The sequence below is a fragment of the Schistocerca nitens genome, chromosome 5 (genome assembly GCF_023898315.1).
Source record: "Schistocerca nitens isolate TAMUIC-IGC-003100 chromosome 5, iqSchNite1.1, whole genome shotgun sequence".
In the NCBI taxonomy this organism is placed as follows: Eukaryota; Metazoa; Arthropoda; class Insecta; order Orthoptera; family Acrididae; genus Schistocerca; species Schistocerca nitens.
In genome coordinates, this window is record NC_064618.1 from 709,888,622 (window position 1) to 709,915,109 (window position 26,488).

General features: G+C 39.8%; 1 protein-coding gene and 1 long non-coding RNA gene across 11 annotated transcripts in view; one reads left to right on the forward strand and one right to left on the reverse strand.

Moving 5' to 3' along the window:
* The window catches only part of LOC126260101 (uncharacterized), a 106,388-nt gene extending 94,517 nt beyond the window's left edge, over window positions 1-11,871 (reverse strand). Inside the window, exons 1-2 of one of the 2 annotated variants that reach the window (XR_007546602.1) lie at window positions 11,735-11,871; window positions 10,988-11,040 (exon numbers count right to left, since the gene is read on the reverse strand). This is a non-coding gene — a long non-coding RNA (uncharacterized LOC126260101). Of the gene's footprint in view, window positions 1-10,987; window positions 11,041-11,708 lie in introns of both variants that reach the window. The other variant, XR_007546603.1, reaches the window with a different exon arrangement.
* A 363-nt stretch (window positions 11,872-12,234) lies between these two features.
* The window catches only part of LOC126260868 (MAGUK p55 subfamily member 7), a 266,432-nt gene continuing 252,178 nt past the window's right edge, over window positions 12,235-26,488 (forward strand). For all 9 annotated transcript variants that reach the window (XM_049958291.1, XM_049958294.1, XM_049958296.1 and 6 more), the window contains exon 1: window positions 12,235-12,326. The gene's annotated coding sequence lies outside the window, so the exon portion shown is untranslated. The remainder of the gene's footprint in view (window positions 12,327-26,488) is intronic.

Here is a 26,488-nt window from a genome sequence, read left to right on the forward strand (position 1 = left end):
AAGTTTGGAAGTTACCAGCTCAGCTAATCAGCCCTCCCTGGGCCTGGCCATTTCCAGGGAGTATGTACGTGTCCTACCTGTCTACCCGGGGCGGGGAATTACGCGTTACCCCGTCACCGGCTACACGTGGGTCGGTCTTCAGACACACACAGGGAGGAAAGAAAGAGAAAGGGAGGAACAAAGAAAAGGAAAGAAGAGATGTCTCAGCGGAGATGAGGCAAGGAAAAGAGGACAAAGGGAGGACAGAGACTTTCCAGCATAGAAAGCAAAGAAGAGAGACTATATCTTACAGTTACAAGCGTCCATCTCTGGACGTAGGCATGAAACATACCCGCATAGGGAGAGACGGGAAGGGAAGAGGCAGACGTGGAAGGGTGGGGGGGGGGGATGGGGGGATGAGGAAGGATGTGGAGAAGGAAGGTATGCAGCCAGGAAAGGAAAGAGAGCCGCACTAGCTCGGGGTCCCGTGCTCGCCACACACGTATCCACAAAAGAGTTGTGGACCCCCTGGGGTGCATGAAGTAGTTGCCATGAGTCTCCACTGTGTCTGTTGATGCAGGTTTCTCAGCATTTCAGTGACATACTCTTCTTTTCAAATAAAGCTGTGACCATTTGAGCTGGCCTACACTAAATATCTACTGTTAGACGGACTTGAGCAATTTACTGGGATGGGTGCACAAGTGTTTTGTACACAATCTCTACATCTATATTTATATATTCTGCAAACTACTGTGAGCTGCATGGCAGAGGGTATATCCCATTATACCACTTACTAGGGTTTCTTCCAGTTCCATTCACGTATGAAGTGCAGGAAGAATGATTGATTGAATGCTTCTGTGTGTGCAAATAATTATTCTTTTCTTGCCCTCACACTCCCTATGTGAGCAACACGTAGGGGGTTGTAGTATATCCCTAGAATAATCATTTAAAGCCAATTTTTGCAACATTATTAATAGACTTTCTTGGGACAGTTTATGTAGTAAACTGAACTGCATTTTCCAGTATCCTACCAATGAATTAAAGGCTGCCATCTCCTTTACCTATGACATCCTATGTAATCATTTCACTTCATGACTCCACAAATATTACACCCTGGTATTTGTATGAGTTGATCAATTTAAAATATAGCTCATTGGTACTATAGTGTGAGATACAAAATTTATGCTTCTAATATAGTGCACAATTTCACATATCCAAATATTCCAAGCATGTGGCCAATCTTTGCACCACTTCAAAATCCTCTAAGGTCTCACTAAATATTTGTGCAGTTGTTTTCAAACAGTACATTAAAGACAACTGCATCATCTGCAAAAGGGTGAGGCTACTAATAATGTTTTCTGGTGTGTTGTTAATATTTAACACAGTATGTAGCAAGGCTCGATGTGCTGATTATACTGTGTTGTCTCTGTGCAGGTGGACATTATCTTATTAGTGCATCTGATGATTTTATATCTTTGCTGCTTCTGAAGGACACGCCATCTTTTATCCCTTTGGGTACTTTTGTGTCTTCCTATCAACATTAATGGAATTTTTCTGTGTCTTGTGTTGAAAGTACTTCCTTCTTTATTCAAGTAATAAAACTTAATGCACCTCCAAACTGTAATACTGGAGTACAGTATGTCCAACAGGTTATGGGTGTAGTAAATTAAGTTTATTACCTGGGACAATGTTTTATTTTCTCTTCATGTCAAACGAGCCTTTGAAGGGAGTTTAATTACTATGAAGATTTCTTCATTTTGAAAGTGGAAAGGTAAGAGATTGATCGAACGAAATCTTAATAGTATCTAGAAATTTGACATAGGTACTTTTCAACTATGGAAATATCAAATTTATGTTTGGCATGAAAAACTGTTGGGCATTGTTGATGGAAGTAAAGTAAGACCAGCTTAAGGTACAGGTGTACACAACTTGTCACATAAGATTAATGCATGTAGAATCATCATAACTCATGAATAGCAGGTTGCAATTAATAAAGTTACGTTGAAACAACAGTTCTTCAATTATTCTAAGTTTCACTATGATACTATCGTGCTACGTATTAGTAAAGTTGAAGCATTACCAAAGTCTCCTGCAGATGTCGGTGAACCAGTGGAGATACAGACAAGATTGCACGGTTCTTTTAGTACTGTTTGGGGCTCTTGTGATGTAAGCAGGCAGACTTTCAATAATTTAAATGTAAGGTTATGGGAAGAAGAGCAACATCTGTCACAGATTGAAGAGATGGGAACCGCATTTCGTCCTAATAAGGTTAATCATAAAAATGAGAAAGGTCAATGTTCACAAAGGAATTTAATTAAAAGTTCTGTGGACAAGAAAAAAATTGAGTGCTATCATTGTCACAAGAATGGTCATTACAAAGCCAATTGTCAAGAGAAAGTCAGGAAAATTTGTGATGATATCTGGTGTGCTGACAGTGTTGTAACAACACACACACACCCTTACACAAGGAATGGTTTTCAACATTTAAATTAGTACGGAAGTTTGAAGTTCCTGTTCAGTTCAGATAGGAGTTATTTCAGTTGTCTATGCTGAAGCTACTGGATCAGTCAAGTTAAATACACTAATACAGGATGTATGGGAACCCTGGACTCTGAAGCAGACATTGTATGTACCTAGCATGAAGAAAAATCATGTTTTCAGTGGTAGGAGTATAATCTACTAAAAAAAGGTTTAAAAATCATATTAAATAATAAAAAGACTGAGGTATGGAGTGATATCCCAGTGACCATTTGTATAAAAACTACAAATCAATGTAAAAGAGTGTCATTCTCATTCTCTATGGAAAATATTGAACAAGTAAATTGTGCATCTGGTATGGCACAAGAGGACAGGACGTGTAAACACTGCGATTCTGAGGAAAATGGCTGTCTGTGGTCTGATATATAAATTTAAAATCAAATACATTAAGCTGTATATGTGAACCACGTCAGTAGGGCTGATTTGTCCTGGCCCTCCGTCCTCACCCCTCCCAATTCAAGTACCCACATCAAACTTCAACATGCAAATCCCTCTCCCTCCTGACAATGCCCACAACCTAGTCCACCTGCCAAAATGCAGCACTGGCATTGTGAGTCCAGCTGACATCAAGTAAGGCCACAGACAGAGACATGCGCACTGTTTTGTGTGTGTGTGTGTGTGTGTGTGTGTGTGTGTGTGTGGCGGGGTACTCTAGCTCAGAAAAGGATTGGTCTGAAACCCAGCAAGTGTTCTTTCTTTTTGTGTGTGCCTCTCGACAACTCAACACTTCTGCTCTTTAGTAAGTGGTCTCCTTTGATCCAAAAGTATTTAAGTTATATTACTTCTGTATTCTTAGGGTTTCAACTGTTGGTGGGAAGGCAGACAGGGAATGGATTAAAGTTATCAAAACTAACTATCAACAGCATTTGTTAGTTATGAAATTCATTATAATTTCAAGAATACTGGCATTACACATGAAACCATTTCACCATATGTACCAGAGATGAATGGTAAATCTGAGTGTGATATAATCAGATCAGTAATGGAAAGTGGTTGCACAATGCTTCTTAAGTCGGGTCTTCCAGAGACACTTTGGGCACAAGCAGTGAACAGCAATCTGCACATTATATTACTGTTTGTGTATGCCTACTAGTGAAAAAATAACTCCTACACCCAAGAAAATAAACTGTTTCACAAAGCACGGTATGGAATGAAAATATCACAGGGTATTCTAAGGAACTCAGCAGCAGTAACATAATGTATGGAAACAGTGTCCCTGCAGAAGCAGACGAAGATGAAGCTCGGCAACCTGTGGAATATGTTGATTTAGTTGCACTAGATCAAGGACCATGTGTTGCTGAGTAGGTTATTCAACTTGGAGTGGATCTTAGAAAATGTGACGAACTTTGCCCTTTGGTTCATTTGCAAAATAATGTGGCTTGGGCAGCAGTCATTAGTGAACCAAAAAATTTTGAGGAGGTGATGGGGGTCCCAAGACTGTGTGAAGTTGAATGGTAAATCTGAGTGTGATATAATCAGTTCAGTAGTAGATGAAATGTCCTCATTGGCAATAAATAATACCTGGGGCTTTGTGGATCTCCCTCCTGGTTAACAGGATGTTGGTTTTAAACGGGTTTACAACATTAAATGTGAACTAGAAGGTAGCAGTCCTATCCCTCATATGTCTTAAGATTATGGTTTTACTGTAATTACTAATATTCATTGTTCAACATGGGTTATGTCAGTATATGAACCAGTGGTTTTGTTAGAGAAAAATGTGTTGCCAGATCTGCAATGAAAGCAGAGCAGAACAACTAACTACACTCCTTCCAAGACTGATGTTTTCAAAATCCATACTGGTTGTCATGGATGAGATAATTCTGTTAAACATTCTTCACTACTGTATTACCTCAATACACCATCAAAAAGTGAGTAGTAGTCAGGACTTATAAATCAAAATATCGGTATTCTATCACAAATAAAACAATAAGCTTTCTTCCCTAGTCAAAACCTCCAGTTTTAAGGTCGCTGGGACTCATCGTTCATTCTCTTCTGTTTGCTACATTGCAAATACGGAGGATTCATTTACGAATTTTAGGGAGCATTCATTTAGAAATTTCAGACCTCAAATATCTAGATTACAAGTATGGAAAGGAACCTCGTCACTACTGCTGACACTGTGTCAAAAAGCAATACCTCCAGTCATATATGTGGAATGATTTGTATTTTTAATCTTAAAACAGATAAGAGAAATGATATGCTTGTCAATATTTATCCCTGAGTGAAACTTTGAAATTTTGAGGACCAGTAAAGAAACACAGAACACATTGGGCAAATTAACTATGCCAGGTATACTACTCCCTCTGACCAGGGAGAAATCATGAGTACCATAATTGTTACATAGGCTGATTGCTGGCGATGATTAGAATTATGATGCAAACATATCAAAAGAAACAACACTTATCATCACTTTAACATTAGTGAGAAGCATGTCATAATTCTAATAATACTGATGATGTGTAACTGAATAGTGGTATGTGCTTTATCAATGAGGATCTATACCCCATTTATAACTTTACGTAGGTCATTTTCTGTAACTCTATCACCACTGGCAGATGTTCTGCATATACAGCTGCAACACTATAGGCTGAAATAGCATCACATAAGTCGTAAAACTGTATGTAACTTCCCTTCATGTAATAGATTTGTTTTATCTGATAGGTATCTTTCCTGTTCCTGCAGTTTTTATGTTTATCTTGTTATATATCAAATGAAGTCTGGACCAAATGTAATACATTACATTTAGAAAATCTGGTAAAGCACAGCCACACCTTGCATTTCCTGCCTCAGCTGCAAACAATCTTGTAAAAATTAGATTTTATATTCACATTTGCAGAGTTTTCCAACTCTCAACCAAACTGTAACCTACCTACTTACATCCCAAAAACTAATATAGATGCAAAATAAATATTTTCAGTGTCCTCTTCTCTTTATATCTGCAAATGTATGATGTCACATGCTATGTAATCATTACTCTACAGGATAAAGCACATTTACTTCGAAGTATACAGAACTAGAATAATTTTGTCCATATTTTACAAAGCCAATAGATGGGATATTGGGGGGGGGGGGGGAGGAGGAAAAGTTTTTCTTTAAGTTTTTATACGTCGTTTGCATTTTCTGTTAGATAATTCACAATCTTATCAGATATGACAATGATGTTGGATGAAAGTAGGATTGACAATTCTAAAGAATTACTAATCATTTACACCAGATTTTTTGGTTAAAATAGTACTTTATTTAGCACTGCCAGTACTTCATCTGTGTCGAAACTGGACAAATGCAGTACTTATTTTAATCAAACAGCTTATGGAAATTATTTGTTCCTTTGAACTTGTCGAGGCTGTGGTGCCTCAAATTACTTCAACATCAGTCATTAGTCATTTCTTAAATTTTTAATTAGTCCAAAATACAGGTTCCAACTGGGTCATTCCATGTCAAGTCACTCAGTCCTTGACACCAACCATGCCAGATTTTGATGAAACCTGGTACAATTACTTCTTTTATCATCCTGAAAGCACTTGTAAAATTTTTTTGCACTATCCCTTATAGTTTTTTTTAAATAAATTTTTAAAGTGTTAGATTTGGCGTTGTTTCAGCAGTCTGAAATCGTAACTTAAACGTGTCCTCACAACAACAAAAAAATTGTATATTAAAGAATACTCAAGATAACAGTATGAAATTTTCGAATAAGTCTGTGTATTATATCTAAATGTTAAAAAAAAATTACCATAAAGATATATTAAAATCTTCCAAATGAAAAAAAATTTACAAGTTTTTTATTTTTTAGCTAACGGATGTTTAGTTTTACAAAAACTGCGATATCTAGAGTCTCAGACCTGATAGAAAGCTCAAATTTGTTTTAAAACACTCTTAATTGTATAGGCTATTAGATAAAAGAAAAATTATGCTGGCTTTTCAACCTGTTTAATAGTTATCTAATTTTTAAAATAATATTAATTATATTTTAAAAATAAAAAGTACCAAGTGACTTATACACCAATAATAAGTTTTTGTCTTCTTGGAGTAACAATGTATGCTTGGATTTTGTTTTGTTACTCCTTTGTTTTGAAGTAAAAAATTATTACAGTGTTAAATAGTGCTTGGATAGTATTTTATTAAGTTTATTCGAACTTTCAGTAAGTACTGTTACTTAGTTTATAGAGATTCTTTTCCAATATCCTATAAAAGTAACCAGAACAGTAATCAGACCAAAAGTGAAATCAGTATGTCAGATATTCAAACTTGTAGCGTAGGGTTATTTAAACAATCTGACTGTTTCCAAACAACCTACACACCTTCAAAAAAGTTACAACCGGTATCTGAATTGAGTGAGGAAGAAAAAGATTTGATCCACTTATGATCTGGAATTAATCTGTGTGAATTTAAGAATATATGTTCACACCACAGCTACTACTTTTTAAATGTTTTTGAAAAGTATCAAACAACACAAAGAAAAAACCAAAAAAAGCCCATCAAAAAATCGTTGAGAAGTGTAGGCTTGGATCTTTCTAAACAATTACTGACAAAAAATATTAGCATAAAACCTGGACAAAAGCTTTGCTCAACATGCCGTAACTTTTGTGAGGAAAAATTAAGAGTTGAAGTCAATGAAAGTGAAACAGATGATGAAGTCATGGTTGAATTAGAATCATTGGAATCCAGAAATGAATCCCTCGTACAAACAAACATTGCTCTTGATAATTTAAGTTTAACACCGATAAAGCTTCATGGCTTGTCAGAACAAAGTAAAGGGTCTTATTTTAAAAGGAAGGTTAGCAGTATTGAAAAGACTGCAAAAAAGGCGGTTTCAAAAGCATTAAAATATGATGCACCAAGTTCTGATGATGACGAAGAAGATACAAGTGTGGTTGACAAAGCAAAGGATTTTGATGTAATGATTTCTCTTATGAAAGAGAAGATTTCGTCTGTTGGGAGGTCTAGAAAAATCCAGATTCTGACCTTGGCTCCAGATTCTTGGAGTCGAAATAAAGTGATGAAAGAATTTAATGTAAGTGAGTACATGGTGCGACAAGCTAGAAAGCTAAAATCTGAAAAGGGTATTTTGGAAACTCCTGGTCCAAAAAAAGGTAAAACTCTTTCTGAAAACACAGTAAGACTTGTAACAGATTTTTATGAAAAGGATGAAAGTTCCAGAGTGCTACCTGGAACAAAAGACAAAGTAAGTGTTCAAAAAAATGTGTACATGCAAAAAAGACTAATTTCGTGTAACTTGAGAACTCTATTATTCTTTCAAATGGGAGAATCCCGAGGTAGAAGTAGGATTTTCAAAATTTTGTTTCTTGAGACCTAAATGGTGTATCCTTGCTGGTGCTGCAGGCACACACACTGTATGTGTATGCAGTATCCACCAGAGTGTTAAACTATTACTGTATGCTGTGAAAATTGAAGAATCTTATAAAGACCTAATTAAGATGCTTGTGTGCAACACGGAAAACCAAAACTGCATGTTACATCATTGCGACAGCTGTCCTACAAATACTGCACTAACTGAGTAATTAACTGAAAAACTAAGTGAAGATTATGATTTAGAAGAAGAAATTGTAATCAGTCAGTGGGTTAACACATACAGGGCAGAAATGATCAAACAGTCTATCAGTGTTGAAGACTACATTTCTTTATAGGTTAGGTCATTGGAAAAGCTCACCCCGCACTCGTTTATAGCAAAATCCCAATCAGCAGCCTTTAAAAGACTGAAAGAAGACCCACCACCCAAAACAGCAATTATTGTGATGGATTTCAGTGAAAATTATTCCTTTGTTATACGAAATGAGATCCAAAGTTACCACTGGAATAGAGGTGGCTGTACTCTACACCCAGTTGGAGTTTTTCTAAGAAATGAGGAAAACAATGTTTTTGTTCCCAACCACTGTTTTATTAGTGATGACCAAGAACATGACACTGGTTTTGTTAACTTTGTACAACAAGAAATTACAAAGTGGCTGTCATTACATCATACTGACATTGACTCAGTTCACTACTTTACAGATGGTTGTGCTGGGCAGTACAAAAATAGAAACAGTTTTAAAAATCTGAACACTTGAGAGACTTTAATTTGAAGGCCCATCACTCTTTTTTTGCAACAAGTCATGTGAAGTCAATATGTGATGGCCTAGGAGGAACTATTAAAAGAATTTTAAGGAAAGCCAGTCTACAGCTTTCAGATGAAGAACAAATAATGACAGCAATCGATGTGTACAAGTTTTGGAAAAAAATATTGAAAACATTCATTTTCACTTTATTGACAAACAAGAAGCTGATTTGCTACGGTTAAAACTAGAAAAATGTTTTTCAGCAACCCAAACCATTCCTGGAACTATAAGTTTTCATAACTTCAAACCACTTCCAACAAACAACCTTGAAATTAGAAGGACTACAGATAGTGTAAAATCCTCCTTAGTCTTTTCTTTCCATTCTTCTTCTGATTGGGTTCGTGTTGAACCATCCATAAATAGCTATGTGGCTGCAAATTATGATGGTAACTGGTACTTTGGACTGGTAAAAACAATATTCAATGATGAAGAAGATGCAGAAATTCTATTTCTACATCCTTCAGGACCAGCTGCATCATTTTACTGGCCTGAAAGAGAAGATTCTTGCATAGTGCCTTTGGAGCACGTAGTCTGTGTAGTATACGCACCTCAATCAAGCGGCACTGGAAGAATGTATTACTTCAAAAAAGACTGTATCAAAAGAACTGAAAGCTCTTAGATGGAAAAACAGTTTGAATCAGCATTAATGTTTATTAAAGAGACAAAAAACTCAAAAAATTCAATGTTTCAAGCAATCAGTTGGGTTATACATAAGTGTCGTAAGTACACTATCTTTGTATATAATTCTAATGTAATCTAGTATAATTAATAAACATGTCAAAAAGCCATCATTATTTTTGTTTTATCAAGTAGCCTATATGTTTAAGAGTAAATTAAAACAAATTTGAGCATTCTATCAGGTCTGAGACTCTAGATATTGCAATTGTTATAAAACAAAACATCCGTTAAAAAAAAAAATAAAAGAAAAAAATACATATATATTTTTTTCATAGAAAATATTAATATACTTTAATAGTATCATTTTTATCTTCAAATATGTATAATAAATAAACTTGCTGCAAAAATTCATGATGTTATCTAAAACAGTTATTAAGATAAGCAATTTTAAAGTTTTGAATACAAATTAAATTTACCATTTCCGAAGGTTCGGAAAACGCAAAACATAAAAACTTTAAAAATTTATTAAAAAAACTATAAGAGATACAGAAAAAAAAAATTGCAGGTGTTGTCAGAATGGTTTTAGAACCATTTGAGCCAAATTTCATGAAAATCTAAGGAGGTTAGTGTAAAATTTACTTTTTATTGGGTGATTTGATATGGAATGACCCACCTCTCTCCAACAATTCATGTCATGGTTCTTAAACATTCATATTATGAATCAGTATGGGAAAACAAAGGACAGAAGTATGTGATAACTGTATGTAACAGGGATAAAACTGGCCAATGAGACATATTCATTAATTTTTCCTTTGATGCTTTACTTTAAAATGGATTTTTCATTAAAAATATCTATTCCTACGGCAATGTGTTTGTGCATCCTAAGATAGGGAAATACGGAAACGACCGATCCCGCCCGTCTGCTTTGACCCATGACGTCACAAATATGGTGGAAACAAAAACAAACACACATACTTTCCACAAGAAGCCTAATGACACTAACGGGACAAGCGCGGGAAATGGGGTGTTTTGGGTGGGGGGCAAACTAAATATAAACAAATTTAGACACCTTGCGTAGCTACAACGTGTAAGTGAAGACAGCCATGCATGAATACCCACCCACCTCCCCAGGGGTCGTAACCCCTGCAACCCATAGAAGATAAAGATGCTTCAGTAGCTGATTAGTGTTTTTTGTCTTTAAAAAAAAAGTCTCACGGGATAGAACGAACAGATCAGAAAAGTAAATAAAATAAGATAAAACAGAACTGGAGACAGCCACACTCAAACCAAACTCCGCGCCGTCATGACGTCACACACGACAACACCCTTACGTCACGGGTCAAAGCCGACACGTGGGATCGGACGCTTCTGTCGACCCTAAGATAGTTATCTGTGAAACTGAGCTTCAGTGCAGCTATACACTCTGGGGTCACAAATTACAGCTTAGTCTGTAGTCCATAAATAAATGTGTGTGTGGGAGGAGAGGGTGGGAGACAGATGCATATGGTTGGTTGACATGATTCTAGAATAAAACCTGTAATATGCAACAGAGAGTACACTTTAAAAAGATCTGTCATCTGGACTCAAGTACAGATCTTTGGCTTTAACAGGAAATGCTCAAACCAGGTGGGCCTTAAAGTGCAGATTTGTCTCCATATCTCGCAGACTGGTTTAGGCCTAATTTGCCATGAAGTTCCAATACCTAATTGCATGCTACATACTGACTCCAAACAACTTACCAGTTCATAAATGTCAATTTTTCATGAGGATGTGATGCTGAAGATCCAGTATTCTGGAACAGAAGAACAGTAGTTATAGATAAGACGGTATGTGAATCTCAGTTACAGAAATTATACACATCAGTACACCATTGAGTTTGCAATGTTCAATGGATACCATGAAACAAACCAATCATAGTCTTTCCTCACAATAACATTTGAGCCTTTAAACACGTCTCAAGTTAGAATCATACATCACGCAAGTTTTATTTGGAAAATGTATGTAGTTCTTAGTGAGCCTAGGGGAGGTTGACACTTTGTGCGCCATCGTTCTTCAATGAAACAGTTTTGAAGTTACCGAATCAGAAGCTTTCAAAATATTTGGCGAGTCCTACACAGTTAAAGGAATATCAAATTATTGGACTGTGCACCAGCAGCATCTCAAAATGTTTAACACGTAAAAGAAGAAGTTGGGGTTATTTGTGAACTGACCGAAGTGTTTCACAGAGTGGGAATGTTTACAGACAATTCAAAACAATGTGTCAACGTCAGCCAGTAATTTATGAGACGGGTGACGGCTGTTGTAGTATCAAACGACTGCAGGAATTATGGGCAATGTACTTTTGCACCCTCAGTAGTGCAATGCGGTATGAATACGCAACTATTATACTTTATTTCTGAAGACGCCCGAATGCGCAAGGTGAGGTTAGCAGCATGTAAACAAAAATAACCAACAACTTACTTGGATTACAGCGGGATAAATCTTACCTAACTAGTTACAATGAGGTTTGTCACAAATAGGTTAGCACTTAAAATTTAATTGTACTGTCATAATCACTTTTAAAGATACAAAATACGCTATACAATCAAAATTCACGATCACACTTCAAGCGTCCAAAGTCAGAAGTGCCAACTTTCTTTTAGTGTATTCAGTGCCAGCACAGGCACCACCGGCATAAAACAAAAGCTCTGATGAAGAAAGAATATTTCTATCATTTAGTATTTCATACTCTTCACATGTATTTAATAAGTCAAAGGCACACAAATTGATCATAAACTAACAACGTAAGAACGAAATATGTATATCGCAAAAGGGGCATGTAAGCGGGCATTAAGTTACGAGGAACAAGTTTCAGTCCATGATATGGGCTACTACTGCCCCGTAAATTATATATGAATTGAAGTTTTTGTAAGAAAAGTGTTGCGACTTGGAAATTTACTTTTATATCGAACTTGACGTCTTGTTACGGCATATGTTGGCACTCATCCAAAACAATATGGCTGCGTTGAACGGTTGAGAATAATTTGCAAGGAGAAAAATATCGTTGCAGTTTGCAATTTTCATGGATATCCTTAATAGGTAAAGAAAAGTTTCTATTGTATGTAGTCTATTAACTGCGTGAAACCTAGTATGGTATTTTCCATGATGAATATTTCCGTATGGAAAGAATGCTGTCCCTGATGTTCCTCCGGCGTAATGAATGTCTGTAAAATTTAGGTTTTTTAAGCAAAAATACAAACTCTGCTACGATAGACATTAGCAACTTTTGATAAAAACCCCGAAAGAGTCAGCGTGTGCTTTGACGGATGCTGCATTGTCCGGGATTGTAGGTCAAAGAATGTGGAACTTCAGCAATCAGCATTGATAATGCTTTTCCAAGTGCAACACTGCTGAAAATAGCACTTACATACCTACAGGAACACCAGCAAAAAATAGGTGAATTGATTTGATCATTGGCGCACTACGTGGAACAACCAAATTAGAATAAAAGTTGTTTATTTCATAAGGACTACCGTGTGACCCACTAGTGATTGGTACCGAATTGTAAATAATGATGTATTAGTCTCATAACGTACTGTTATTAATTACGTGATTTCGGTACAAGAGACATGTCAGAAGTAGTGAGGTAATGTATCTTCATAAAATTATAGTCAATGAGATGGAGCAGTATTTCACGGTTAATACCTTTTCCTTGAGACAGAAAAGTTATATTTTCGTAATGTTAATGATCAATGATATTTAGTCTTTCATGAACTATTCCAATGAGTGATACCATTTTTATATCAGAGGCTCACGTAGCTGCCTCTTCAGTAAATCTATAATTTTAGGCTCATGAAGATTTTCATTCTCATATATTGGGATGTGTGCTAAAATATCTTGATGAACAGGAGGCATAACATCATTATTTCTTGTACTCTGAGAATGATTTTTCATATATAAGTAGTTTTATGCCGTATACTGCATTACTGTAAGGCATGAACCAGTAGTAATTTCCTTATGAATTTTTCGGTTGTATGTAATATCATTGATATAGATGCATTTAGAAATCTGTATTTTTATGAAATCAGTGAACTACTTTTGAAAGAACATATTGCTATAAAATGTAGAGAGAAATTAATAGTGGGAGGGAGTAGACAATCCTTAATGACATTTATTAACAAACGGTATTTTCTCCTCCTCGCCTTGTCTTACCTTGTTCTGTCAAACAGGTCCTCAAAGGTTGCTTTGTTGTAGTTGGGTACCTCTAAAGTGGTATGTTTCAAGATCATGATAAGCTTAGAGTACTTAGCACATCTGTGGTGAAATGTTGCATCTTTAAAGATCAAGCTCCAAATTGTATTTCGTGGGTTTCAAATGAAACTGTCCCTCAATGGTAGTGTAATGCCTAGTTGACATGGTTGCAATTAATGCACATCTGTGTGGTCTACAGTGGCAAAAATTGTGGGCAAAACTGTTGTGTTATAGGGCATTCCAATTTTCATGATATGTAGTGGGGTATATTTTTACGTTAGGTGGTAGTTCAGGGGAGTGGGAAACAGAGATTTTTGGGCAGTTTCACTTTGCATGGGTGTTCATGGGATGTTAATTATTACACAAACAAAGTGTGAGTCATTGCTGCACTTGAGACAACTGTTTGTGATATGAACATTGAAGACTTGTTGGTGTTGGAGTTACTGGCCAAAATAATCCTGTAAGAAATAGTAAGACATCTTGAGATTTATGAAGTTCCCTTTCTGCATTTGGAAGCTTATGTAAATGTAAAGTCAATATGAAGCCATCCTGAAGAGACTTCACTAATGGCACAGCGACACATATGTGGAGCTAACAGTGGAAATAGAAAATACTTGATGCTTTAGTGTTTTCTTTCCTTACAACGTCTTGAACATTGTTAAGATCTATGGATTGCTCTGGTTTGGTAGTTGAAGTAGTTTTATTGTTTAGCGCCTGAGTGGTCATCTCCTCTTTGTCTAGCAAGAATTAAAACTATTTGTTCTCTTTCTTTTATAATTGTTTCAGACCAACTGGCCTGAACTCTGCCATTACCAATTTATGAGACACAACTTTCATTTTAGAGACAAAAATAGTGCTTTGGTACTTATGAAATGTAGAAACTAAAAAGTACATTGATGTCACCATGTAGACATTTACGAAATGAGTGTTACAATGCTGGTTTTAAGAAGCATGTTCTGCAACTTTGTGTCTTCATGCAAAATGGGCTTAACATTTCATAATCAAGCTTTTCACACAGAACAGTGTTGAAATACCTCAGTTTCTTATATGTTCAAGGAGTTTATGTTCTAACAGCATAAGTCTTTAACTTTTGCTGTACATTCTGTTGTCTTAGTGCTCATGACATGGACACTGGTGTTACATGGTACAGTGGTTGACTTTATGAACTTTATTCAGGAGGGATGTGTGAGTGAGCTCTGCTTTCTGTATCCATCCTTCTATAGGTCATGAATTTGTTGATTTCATTGGTTTGTTGTGGTAACACGGTAACAAATTTCATGATTGTCGGTAGTGTTTCTTTATTTACTTGATCAAATAATAATTGAAACTTCCTGGCAGATTAAAACTATGTGCCCGACCGAGACTTGAACTCCCGAGTTCGAGTCTCGGTCAGGCACACAGTTTTAATCTGCCAGGAAGTTTCATATCAGCGCACACTCCGCTGCAGACCGAAAATCTCATTCTGCAAATAATAATTGTTTTGTATTTGAAAATCACAGTTGGTTCGTATTGTGTTCTGGGTCAATCCAAATGAAGTGGTCCAATAAAAATTCACTAGGTTGCTTGATCATTTTTAAATATTTTAATTTTTTATTTGTGATTGCCCTATAATTGAGAAGTTCAAAACAGTTTTTAAAAAAAAATTTACTTTCACCTTTACTTTCACCTTTACTGAATGGCAGCCATTTTTGTTTGTAAGCCTGCAATGATGTTTCAGTTTAGGGACGTTAGCAAAAATATGAATATCTTGACACTGGGTTAAGTTACAACATTGCAATTGAAATGATTGTTTTTAGAAAAGTGTCATCTACAACATTGTCTACTACACAAAATACCCTAAATGCAAAAATAACCAGTCAAAATGACCTCCAAAGTTTGGTATCCACATTTTCAAAAAATCCACTTTTTAGGCCCAAAAAATAACACAAGGAGTGATTTATGAGAGTCTATATTTTTCCTATAGTTAGATATCAGGCACTACTAGCCTCATATAGAGCAAGAACACAAATGTTTCCTTAATTTTTTATGAATTTTTGAAATTTGAAAATTTTCATCTTTTGTAAAATTTGTGGTTAGTTATCTCAGTTGGGATTGAATATAAAAATGATTCTTGCACAGTTTGTACACCTATATGATAGCAACGTACTGTAAAAATTTCAACATTGATATCTGACTGTGAACAAAGATATGAGTTTTTGAAAATGAGTAGCTAATTCACATTACTCAACAACTGACCTTATGGCTATTGCCTATTCATGTGTGATATTGGCAGGGTATAATCAATTATTATTGAAGTAAGGTACTGAATTATATGCAAAAAGTGGAAACATCACTGAAATTATCATTTATATTATTTTAGCACACTTAAAATAAATATTTTCAATTAACATCCTTCGAGATGCGACTGTTCCTAAACCTGGTGGTGAATGTTAAGAACACTTAATTCTTCAGACAGCTTCTGTGGCATAGAATAATACCTCCCAGTTGCTGTGGTAAGTTCGAGCACTGAATGTTTCCTTAAAACATTTTTCATTGGTATCCAAACTTTGTCACTAGTAGATTTCTTGAATGATGTTCTTGGGCCAGCAGAGTGGTAAAAATGCACAAAACAGCATTGTTTTCCAAACTTATTCTTTCAACCTCTGTAAGCCACCACTTCCATCATATACACAGGCCACTATGTCATTCAGCGTTAAAGACAGAGATGTAATTTTACTGACACAATGATCCTCGTAAATTTCTGTTTCTGATGTTACATAACATCTAAGTAAGTTTTCTGCAATGCCAAGGAATTTGTGGAAATGCCTTGTTCCTTTTATTGCTATACAGTTTTCAAATCTGGTTTGAAGTGTTGTTTTCATATGCAGAACCACTTCTTTCTTGATCAGAAAATAGGTAATGCCTTTAATATTATCCTTGCAAAAGACATTCATGTCCTGTACGGTGAGAATTTGGTCTATGGTTGTTCTTTGTAGGCTGGCTTTACATTTTCACATTTTGTTGTACCTCCTACTCTATTAAATGCATTTTTACTGTGGCAAGATGCAGAAAAGTGCCTTTCAGACTCCAACCCAAAGTCTACTTTGTGGTTGCACAGCATTGAAAAATTCTTGTTGTTCTTATACTGACTACCACTGCCATCTGAAAAGTATATCAGCTTCTCAACCGTGGGAAAGTTTTCTTTTATGTAATTTATTACATACTTTTGAAACATATGTACAGCCAAAGTATTGTGCTCCAAGTAGTCACTTACAATGCAAATTGAGGAAATGCAAACTTCATATTTCTCATTTTTAAAGTACAGAATAAATGGATGCCCTGTTGCCTGGTAATTGATTCAGTGGTACCCTTGTATTGCATCCTGAATCACAAATGTAAAATTTTCTGCAAAATCAGCTAGCACTATGCACTTCAGTTTCAGGAAGTCCTTCAAAAACTTACTTTCGGTTTTAGAAACATAGTGGTGACATTTGAGTTTTTGTTAGTTATCAATTAAATATTCCAAGTACTCTTCCTAGGATTTAACCACTGTTATCACTTCTGCCCTGTCAGTTGTGACCCACTGTTTGAAGGTGTCTGGCATTTCCTCATCATATTCATGAAACAATTCAATAACGGTTTCCTTACCAGGGTATTTATTACACTAACTCATCATGCAGTCATAACTATTAGTGTCACAGGCCATTAAATAATGTAGTAACTCCTTGAGTTTTGCACCTGCAATCATTTGTTTGACATTTTGATGATATAAACAAACACATACGGATTGTGTACCTGATCCAGCCAAAATACACCACTTAGGGTGGAGGTCACAAAATTTTGACCTTCCAGTTTTGCATTCGAGATGAGAATTTTTGAAAGCTGCATATAGTTCATTTACATTTGACAGCACTAGTCATTTCTGCTTTGTTACTCTAACTCCATTTATAACAACTCTTTTGCTATCTTTGCAACCTGGGCACATTCTACTGTTTTCATCATCTTCAAAAAACTGCTGGATCTTCTTAATTGTTTCTTCACTTATACCTACTCCTTTCTTCTTTCCTAAAACTGGAAGAATGCCTTGCTCTTGAACTAATTTTTGGGTTAGTTTAACCAAACAATTAGAAACGTTGAATTCATTAACTATTTTTTTTCTCTTGACCATGAGTCAGGGAGAAAACTTAAAAGTTTAACTTTTTTCTCTTTAGATGTCACTGAACATTTAATTTTTAATTTCTCTATTAAGCTCAAACATTCAGTGTCAGATGATGCTGGTGGTAGGTTTTGTTCTTCTTTAGAAATAATGTTGGTATCTGTATTATTAGTGATTCATGGTGTGGGTTCCTGTTGTCATGTCCTAGTTCATGAACCACGGGCAACGTCTGAGTGGCCAAGTAAGTGGTCCCGACAGTCGGGATACCAGTTACTTTGGAATAAGGCTGGGCATCTTGGACATATACTGAGCCGTGGTCACCTTTATGCTCATACGGCAAAGGCTACCAAATCCACCGGTTAGTCCCTCAACCGTTGGGGGTAAAACTCAATGGGACTCAGGGCAAGTAAGGCTAGCAACCTGTTTCCCTGGTACTTTAAAATGTGATGCTGGTAACAATCAGAGCAAAATGCCTCGGACCTTTGGAGGTGACGGAGTCCCACCTCTAACTGACAAACCAGGGATTCCTATGATACGACTTGGCAAATAAGTGGTAATGAGATGGGGAGCTATTAATATCAATGGGGGCTACTCTGGGAGGAAGGTAGAGCTGGCAGAGGCTGCAAGTAAGATGGGGCTGGACGTTCTAGCTGTTAGTGACATTCGGGTAAGGGGTGAGAAAGAAGAGGAAGTGGGAGAATACAAGGTCTACCTGTCAGGAGTCAAAGCAGGAATAGCACAATGGGGTGTAGGGATTTACATGAGGAAAGAAATGGAACCCAGCATAGCTGCAATAAGGTATGTAAACGAATGACTGATGTGGATAGATTTGACAGTGTCTAGCAAGAAAATTAGGATTGTGTCAGTATATTCGCATTGTGAAGGTACAGATCAAGATAAGTTGGATAGTTTTTATGATGCACTCAGTGATGTAGTTGTTAGAGTAAAGGACAAGGACAGTGTTCTGCTCATGGGTGATTTTAATGCCAGGATTGGAAATTGAACAGAAGGGTATGAAAAGGTTATGGGTAAATTTGGAGAGGATATGGAGGCCAACAGGAACGGGGAACAACTCTTGGCTTTCTGTGCCAGTATGGGCTTAGTAATCACAAACTCCTTTTTTAAACATAAGAACATTCATTGGTATACTTGGGAAAGCAGGGGAACCAGATCTGTCATTGACTATATAATAACAGATCAGGAATTCAGGAAGGCTGTGGAGGGACACACGTGTATTCAAGGGGATTCTTTGATGACACTGATCATTATTTAATCTGCAGTGAAATTGGTATTGTGAGGCTGAAAGTGCAGGTCAGGTCAGGTCCATATGTAGGAGGATAAGAGTGGAGAAACTTCAAGATAAGGAAATCAGGCACAAGTACATAACAGTGATCTCAGAAAGGTACCAGTTAGTTGAATGTAGTCAATTACAGTCATTGGAAAAGGAATGGACAAGGTACAGGGACACAGTACTAGAAGTGGCTAAAGAATGCTTGGAACAGTAATGTGTAAAGGTTAATGTGTAAAGGTAGGATGAAGCAAACAGCTTGGTGGAATGACACAGTCAAGGCAGCCTGTAAAAGGAAAAAGAAGGTGAATCAAAAATGACTACATACTAGAACTCAGGTAGACAGAGAAAGTTATGTTGAAGAAAGAAACAAAGCCAAACAGATAATTGCAGCATCCAAGAAGAAATCTTGGGAAGACTTTGGAAACAGGTTGGAGACTTTGGGTCAAGCTGCTGGAAAACCGTTCTGGAGTGTAATTAGCAGTCTTCGAAAGGGAGGTAAGAAGGAAATGACAAGTATTTTGGACAGGTCAGGAAAACTGCATGTGAATCCTGTGGATTCCTTGGGCAGATGGAGGGAATATTTTGAAGAGTTGCTCAATGTAGGTGAAAATACGATCAGTAATGTTTCAGATTTCGATGTACAATGGGATAGGAATGATGATGGAAATAGAATCACATTTGAGGAAGTGGAGAAAATGGTCAATAGATTGCAGTGCAATAAAGCAGCTGGGGTGGATGAAATTAAGTCGGAACTCATCAAATACAGTGGAATGTCAGGTCTTAAATGGCTACAAAGGATAATTGAAATGGCCTGGGAGTCAGGACAGGTTCCATCAGACTGGACAAAAGCAGTAATCACACCAATCTGGAAACATGGAAACAGAAAAGATTGTAACAACTACAGAGGTATCTCTTTAATCAGCATTGTGGGTAAAATCTCAGGTATTGTTGAAACGAAAGTGCGACTATTAGTTGAGGACCAATTGGATGAAAATCAGTGTAGGTTTAGGCCTCTTAGAGGCTGTCAGGACCAGATCTTTAGCTTACGGCAAATAATGGAGAAGTGTTATGAGTGGAACAGGGAATTGTATCTATGCTTTATAGATCTAGAAAAGGCATATGACCGGGTTCCTAGGGGGAAGTTATTGTCTGTTCTACGAGATTATGGAATAGGAGGCAAACTTTTGCAAGCAATTAAAGGTCTTTACATGGATAGTCAGGCAGCAGTTAGAGTTGACGGTAAATTGAGTTCATGGTTGAGAGTAGTTTCAAGGGTGAGACAAGGCTGCAACCTGTCTCCACTATTGTTCATATTATTTATGAATCATATGTTGAAAACAATAGACTGGCTGGGTGAGATTAAGATATGTGAACACAAAATAAGCAGTCTTACATATGCGGATGACTTAGTTGTGATGGCAGATTCGATTGAAAGTTTGCAACGTAATATTTCAGAGCTAGATCAGAAATGTAAGGACTATGGTATGAAGATTAGCATCTCCAAAACGAAAGTAATGTCAGTGGGAAAGAGAGATAAACGGATTGAGTGCCAAATAGGAGGAGTCAGGGTTAGAACAGGTGGACAGTTTTCAAGTACTTAGGATGTAGATTCTCACAGGATGGCAACATAGTGAAAGAACTGGAAGCGAGGTGTAGCAAAGCTAATGCAGTGAGTGCTCAGCTACGATCTACTCTATTCTGCAAGAAGGAAGTCAGTACCAAGACTAAGTTATCTGTGCACCGTTCAATCTTTCGGCCAACTTTGTTGTATGGGAGCGAAAGCTGGGTGGATTCAGGTTACCTTATCAATAAGGTTGAGGTTACGGATATGAAAGTAGCTAGGATGATTGCGGGTACTAGTAGATGGGAACAATGGCAGGAGGGTGTCCACAATGAGGAAATCAAAGAAAAACTGGGAACGAACTCTATAGCTGTAGCAGTCGGGGCGAACAGGCTTAGATGGTGGGGTCATGTTACACGCATGGGAGAAGTGAGGTTACCCAAGAGACTCATGGGTTCAGCAGTAGAGGGTAGGAGGAGTGGGGCAGACCAAGGAGAAGGTACCTGGATTTGGTTAAGAATGATTTTGAAGTAATAGGCTTAACATCAGAAGAGGCACCAATGTTAGCACTGAATAGGGGATCATGGAGGAATTTTATAAGGGGGACTATGCTCCAGACTGAACGCTGAAAGGCATAATCAGTCTTAAATGATGATGATGATGATGATGATGATGATGATCTGTATTATTAAAGCATGATTCCAAGTCTTTTCTAGTTTTGTCTGAAATTTGTTGCACCTTGTTTTCAATAGCTGCTTTTCTTTTTCTGATTCTTAATTTTATTATTTTCAAAGCAGGGGTTGTGTCTAACGTAGAACAAGCAAAATCCAATATGCTGACAGCTTCCTTATTACCCCCCAGGGGATCCACAACTCTTTTGTGGATACGTGCGTAGCGAGCACGGGACCCCGAGCTGATGTGGCCTTCCTTCCTTTCCGGGCTGCATACCTTCCCTTTCCGCATCCTTCCCCATCCCCCATCTTTGCCCCCCCCCCCCCCCCTCACCTCTGGCTCTTTCCTTCCCTTTCTCCCCCACTGGGGGTATGGTTTGCGCCTACGTCCGGAGACGGACGCTTGTAAATGTACCACATTCTTCGCCTTCCTTGCTTGAAAGTCTTCATCCTTCCTTTGTCCTTCTCTTTTCCTTACCTCTTCTCTCTACCCTTTTCTCCGCTGTGGCGTTTGAGACCTCTTCTTTCCTTTCCCTTTCTCTTTCTTCCTCCCTGTGCGTGTCTGAAGGCCGACCCACGCACTTCCATGCGTAGCCGGTGACGGGGTAACGCGTAATTCACAGCCCCGCGTAGACAGGTAGGACACGTACGTACCCCCTGGTAACGGCCAGGCCCAGGGAGGGGTGATTACCCGAGCTGATACCTTCCGAAAGTGCCGATTGGTCCCTCCGTCCGTTTGTCGGGAGGTGTGACCTGAGGTGTGAACAATCACCTAAGGCGGGAGTGCCCTCAGAGAGGGCCCCCACAAGGGAGGAGCGCGCCATCGGAGACGCCGGTAATCATGGGGGATTCTTCCGCAATGGTTTCCTCAACTTCCACTATGTCTGCTCACAAACGTAAGTTCACTGAGTCTCAACCACAGTCAGTTCTTCCATCATTGCCACAGTTCCTTGTTGTTTCTCGGTCTGACGAAGGTCACGACTTCTCCACGGTCAACCCTTTCATTATTCAGAAAGGTGTCGACGCAATTGCAGGTCCTGTAAAGTCTTGTTCCAGATTACAGAATGGCACCCTGTTGTTAGAAACAGTCAGTGCCCTCCAGGCACAGAAATTGCTGCGTACCTCACTTCTACACACCTTCCCTGTCCGGGTGGAACCGCACCGTACCTTAAATTCCTCGCGTGGAGTCGTTTATACACGCTCCCTCGATGGACTGTCTGACGAAGAAATTCAGCACTACCTGTCTGACCAGGGCGTAACGGCTGTTCATAGGGTTATGAAAAGGGTTGACACGAACATCATTCCAACCCGCACTGTCTTCTTGACATTTGACAAAGTTCAACTCCCATCGAAAATCAAAGCCGGCTATGAGATAATTTCCGTTCGCCCTTACGTCCCAAACCCTACGCGTTGCTATCGGTGCCAGCGGTTCAATCACACCAGCCAGTCCTGTTCCAATCCGGCCAAATGTGTTACGTGTGGCAGGGATGCCCATGAGGGTGCTTGTCCACCTCCATCCCCTCGCTGCATCAACTGTATGGGTGACCACGCCGCTTCCTCTCGAGATTGTCCCGTTTTTAAGGACGAAAAGCTCATCCAGGAAATTAGAGTAAAGGAAAAGGTGTCGACCTTTGCTGCTCGAAAATTATTCGCCAGTCGACAGCCCACCATGCCCCAGAAAGGAAAATACAGCGCTGTCCTTGCTTCTCATTGGCCAACAAAGGAGGCGGCCACGCAGACATGCGACCTCACCTTTAGTGCCACGGTCGTCAGATCGGCCAGCACAAAGATCGCACGTTCAACCTCACCACTTTCGCCTGCCCACTCTCTGGCTCACCCTTCGTCGAGTTCTGCTAAATCTCGAGCACAAAAGTCAGACACCAAGACTTCGAAAAAAGAGCATACTCGTGAAGAGTTTTTACGTACGGCAACTTCCCAACCATCGGTTCCTCCTTCCTCTAAACATCATACTTCCAAGAAGGCTACAAAGAAACCCAGTTCCTCTCCTTCTCCGCCAAGGCGTGTCCCATCTACAGCACCACCTGGCGGAAATTGCCCTCGGCCGTCTTCTGTGTCGCCGAGGCGCACTGCTGGCGGCCGATCAACCGGCCGGTCGCTGGTGGCAGGAGCTGCTCCTGACCAACCTATGGATCAGGATCTTCTGCCTTCGGCTGAATGCCATTCCATGCTGTCGGTCGCAAGCTCAGAGCAGTCGTTGAGTTGACAGCGACCTTGGTCACATTCCTCCATTTTCTGTTCACCCTATGTCCATTATCCACTGGAATATCCGCGGTATTCGAGCCAATCGGGATGAATTGTCGATCCTCTTACAATCCTACTCGCCGGTCATCTTCTGTCTTCAGGAAACAAAGCTGCGTCCCCATGACCGCTTTGTTCTCCCTCATTTTCAGTCCGTCCAATATGATCTCCCCTCTGTTGCAGGCACTCCAGCACATGGAGGACTCATGATTCTTCTCCATGAAACTTTCCATTATCACCCAATCCATTTAAACACTTCCTTCCAAGCTGTCGCCGTCCGTCTTTCCCTTTCCGGATACACGTTCTCTCTTTGTACTGTATACATTCCATCGTCCACACCAATGGCACGAGCTGATCTCCTTCATCTTCTTGGTCAGCTTCCACCCCCATATTTGCTGGTTGGGGACTTCAATGCCCACCACCCTCTTTGGGGATCTCCACATCCTTGTCCACGTGGCTCACTATTGCTAGACGTCTTCCACCAAGCAGATCTAGTTTGCCTCAACACTGGGGTCCCTACATTTTTATCTGCCTCCACGACAAATTTATCTCATTTGGACCTTGCGGTCGGTACTGTTCCGCTAGCTCGGCGCTTCGAATGGTTCGCCCTTGATGATACACACTCGAGTGACCACTTTCCATGTGTCCTTAGACTGCAGCCTCAACAGCCATACATGCGCCCGCGACGCTGGAAGTTTGCCCAAGCCGATTGGACACTTTTTTCGTCTCTAGCGACATTCGATGACCGTCACTTTCCCAGCGTCGACGATGAGGTCACACATATTACCGACGTTATTCTTACAGCTGCGGAACATTCAATACCACGCACCTCCGAATTGCCCCGGCGCCCCCCAGTTCCTTGGTGGAACGAGGAATGCCGTGATGCACTACGTGAGCGGCGACGTGCTCTCCGCGTTTTCCGCCACCATCCTACTTTGGCCAACTGTATCAGCTATAAGCAGCTCCGAGCGTGATGCCGTCGTGTCATCCGCGATAGCAAGAAGGCAAGCTGGAAATTCTTTATTAGCTCATTTAACACCTTCACTCCCTCCTCGGAAGTTTGGAGTCGGCTTCGACGGTTCTCAGGCGCGCCTAGTTTCTCCCCGGTCTCTGGGCTCACTGTCGCGCATGACACATTAGTGGACCCCGTCGCAATTTCTAACTTGTTGGGTCAGCACTTTGCCGAGATTTCGAGCTATTCAAATGACCCGCCAGCATTTCTCCCGAAGAAACGTGCAGCGGAAGTGCGACATCTTGCTTTCTCCTCTCAAAATCGCGAAAGCTACAATACTGTTTTCTCCTTGCGGGAACTCTAACATGAACTCTCTTCTTCTCGCTCCTCCGCCCCAGGACCCGATGGTATCCACGTCCAAATGTTGCTGCATTTATCAACCCATAGTCTGCGTTACCTCCTTCACCTTTATAATCGAATTTGGACCGACAGTACTTTTCCCAGGCGATGGCGGGAAGCTATCGTCGTTCCTGTTCCGAAACCTGGAAAGGACAAACATCTCCCCTCTAGCTATCGCCCCATTTCTCTCACGAGTAGTGTCTGTAAGGTTTTGGAGCGTATGGTGAATTACCGTTTAGAGTGGTGGCTGGAATCCAGTCTTTTAACACCTGCCCAATGCAGATTCCGAAAGCATCGTTCTGCAGTTGACCATCTTGTTGCTCTCTCCACTTATATCATGAACAATTTTCTCCGGAAACGCCAAACGGTAGCAATCTTTTTTGATCTGGAGAGAGCATACGATACCTGTTGGAGGACAGGCATCCTCCGCACACTGTTCTCTTGGGGCTTTCGAGGCCGGCTGCCCCTTTTTCTTCGCGAATTTATGGCAGAGCGCACATTTAGGGTGCGGGTGAACACTACTCTCTCCTGCACTTTCTCCCAAGAAAACAGGGTACCCCAGGGCTCCGTGCTGAGTGTTGTACTGTTTGCCATCGCTATAAATCCAATTATGGATTGTCTCCTTCCTGATGTCTCGGGCTCCCTCTTTGTGGATGATTTTGCGATCTACTACAGCTCTCAACGGACCAGCCTTCTTGAACGACGTCTTCAAGGATGTCTCGATCGCCTCCACTCTTGGAGCATCAAAACCGGCTTCCGTTTCTCACCCAGTAAGACCGTTTGTGTAAATTTTTGGCGACGTAAGGAGTTTATTCTGCCCTCCTTACATCTAGGACCTGTCAACCTTCCGTTTTCAGACGTTGCTAAATTCTTGGGTCTTATGTTTGACAGAAAACTGTGCTGGTCCTCCCACGTTTCCTATCTTTCGGCTCGCTGTCTGCGATCGCTTAACACCCTCCGTGTCCTGAATGGTATCTCCTGGGGAGTGGACCGAGTGGTCCTTCTCCGCCTCTATCGCGCCTTAGTGCGCTCGAAATTGGATTATGGAAGCATAGTCTACTCCTCTGCTCGGCCGTCTATTCTTCGGCGTCTCGACTCTATCCACCACCGTGGATTACGTTTAGTGTCTGGAGCTTTTTACACTAGCCCTGTGGAAAGCCTTTATGCTGAGACTGCTGAACCTCCGCTGTCCAATCGGCGAGCAGTCCTTGTAAGTCGTTATGCTAGCCATCTGTCTTCCATGCCTGCTAATCCAGCCCATGACCTTTTTTTCGACGCCTCCTTTGATGTAGTGTATGCAGGCCGCTCCTCTTCCCTACTACCCCCGGGAGTCCGCTTCCGTCAACTGCTCCATTCTCTTTCCTTCCGCTTTCCTAAAACCTTCTTGACAACTTGGGGTACAGCACCGCCTTGGCTCCGTCCCCGGATCTGCCTGCTCCATGACCTTTGTCGATTTCCCAAGGATGGTACCCCTACACTTGTTTATCGTCGGGCATTTGCTGCTCTATGTGCACAAATGACGGACGCCACATTTATTTACACCGACGGCTCGAAAACATCGTTAGGTGTAGGGAGTGCCTCGACACCCCAAATCAATTTCGGCTTCCCGACCAGTGTTCGGTGTATACTGCGGAGCTTTACGCTGTTCTCCAGGCTGTCCACTACATCCGCCGCCATCGGCGGATACAGTACGTTATCTGCTCAGATTCTCTCAGCTCTCTCCTCAGTCTCCAAGCTCTTTA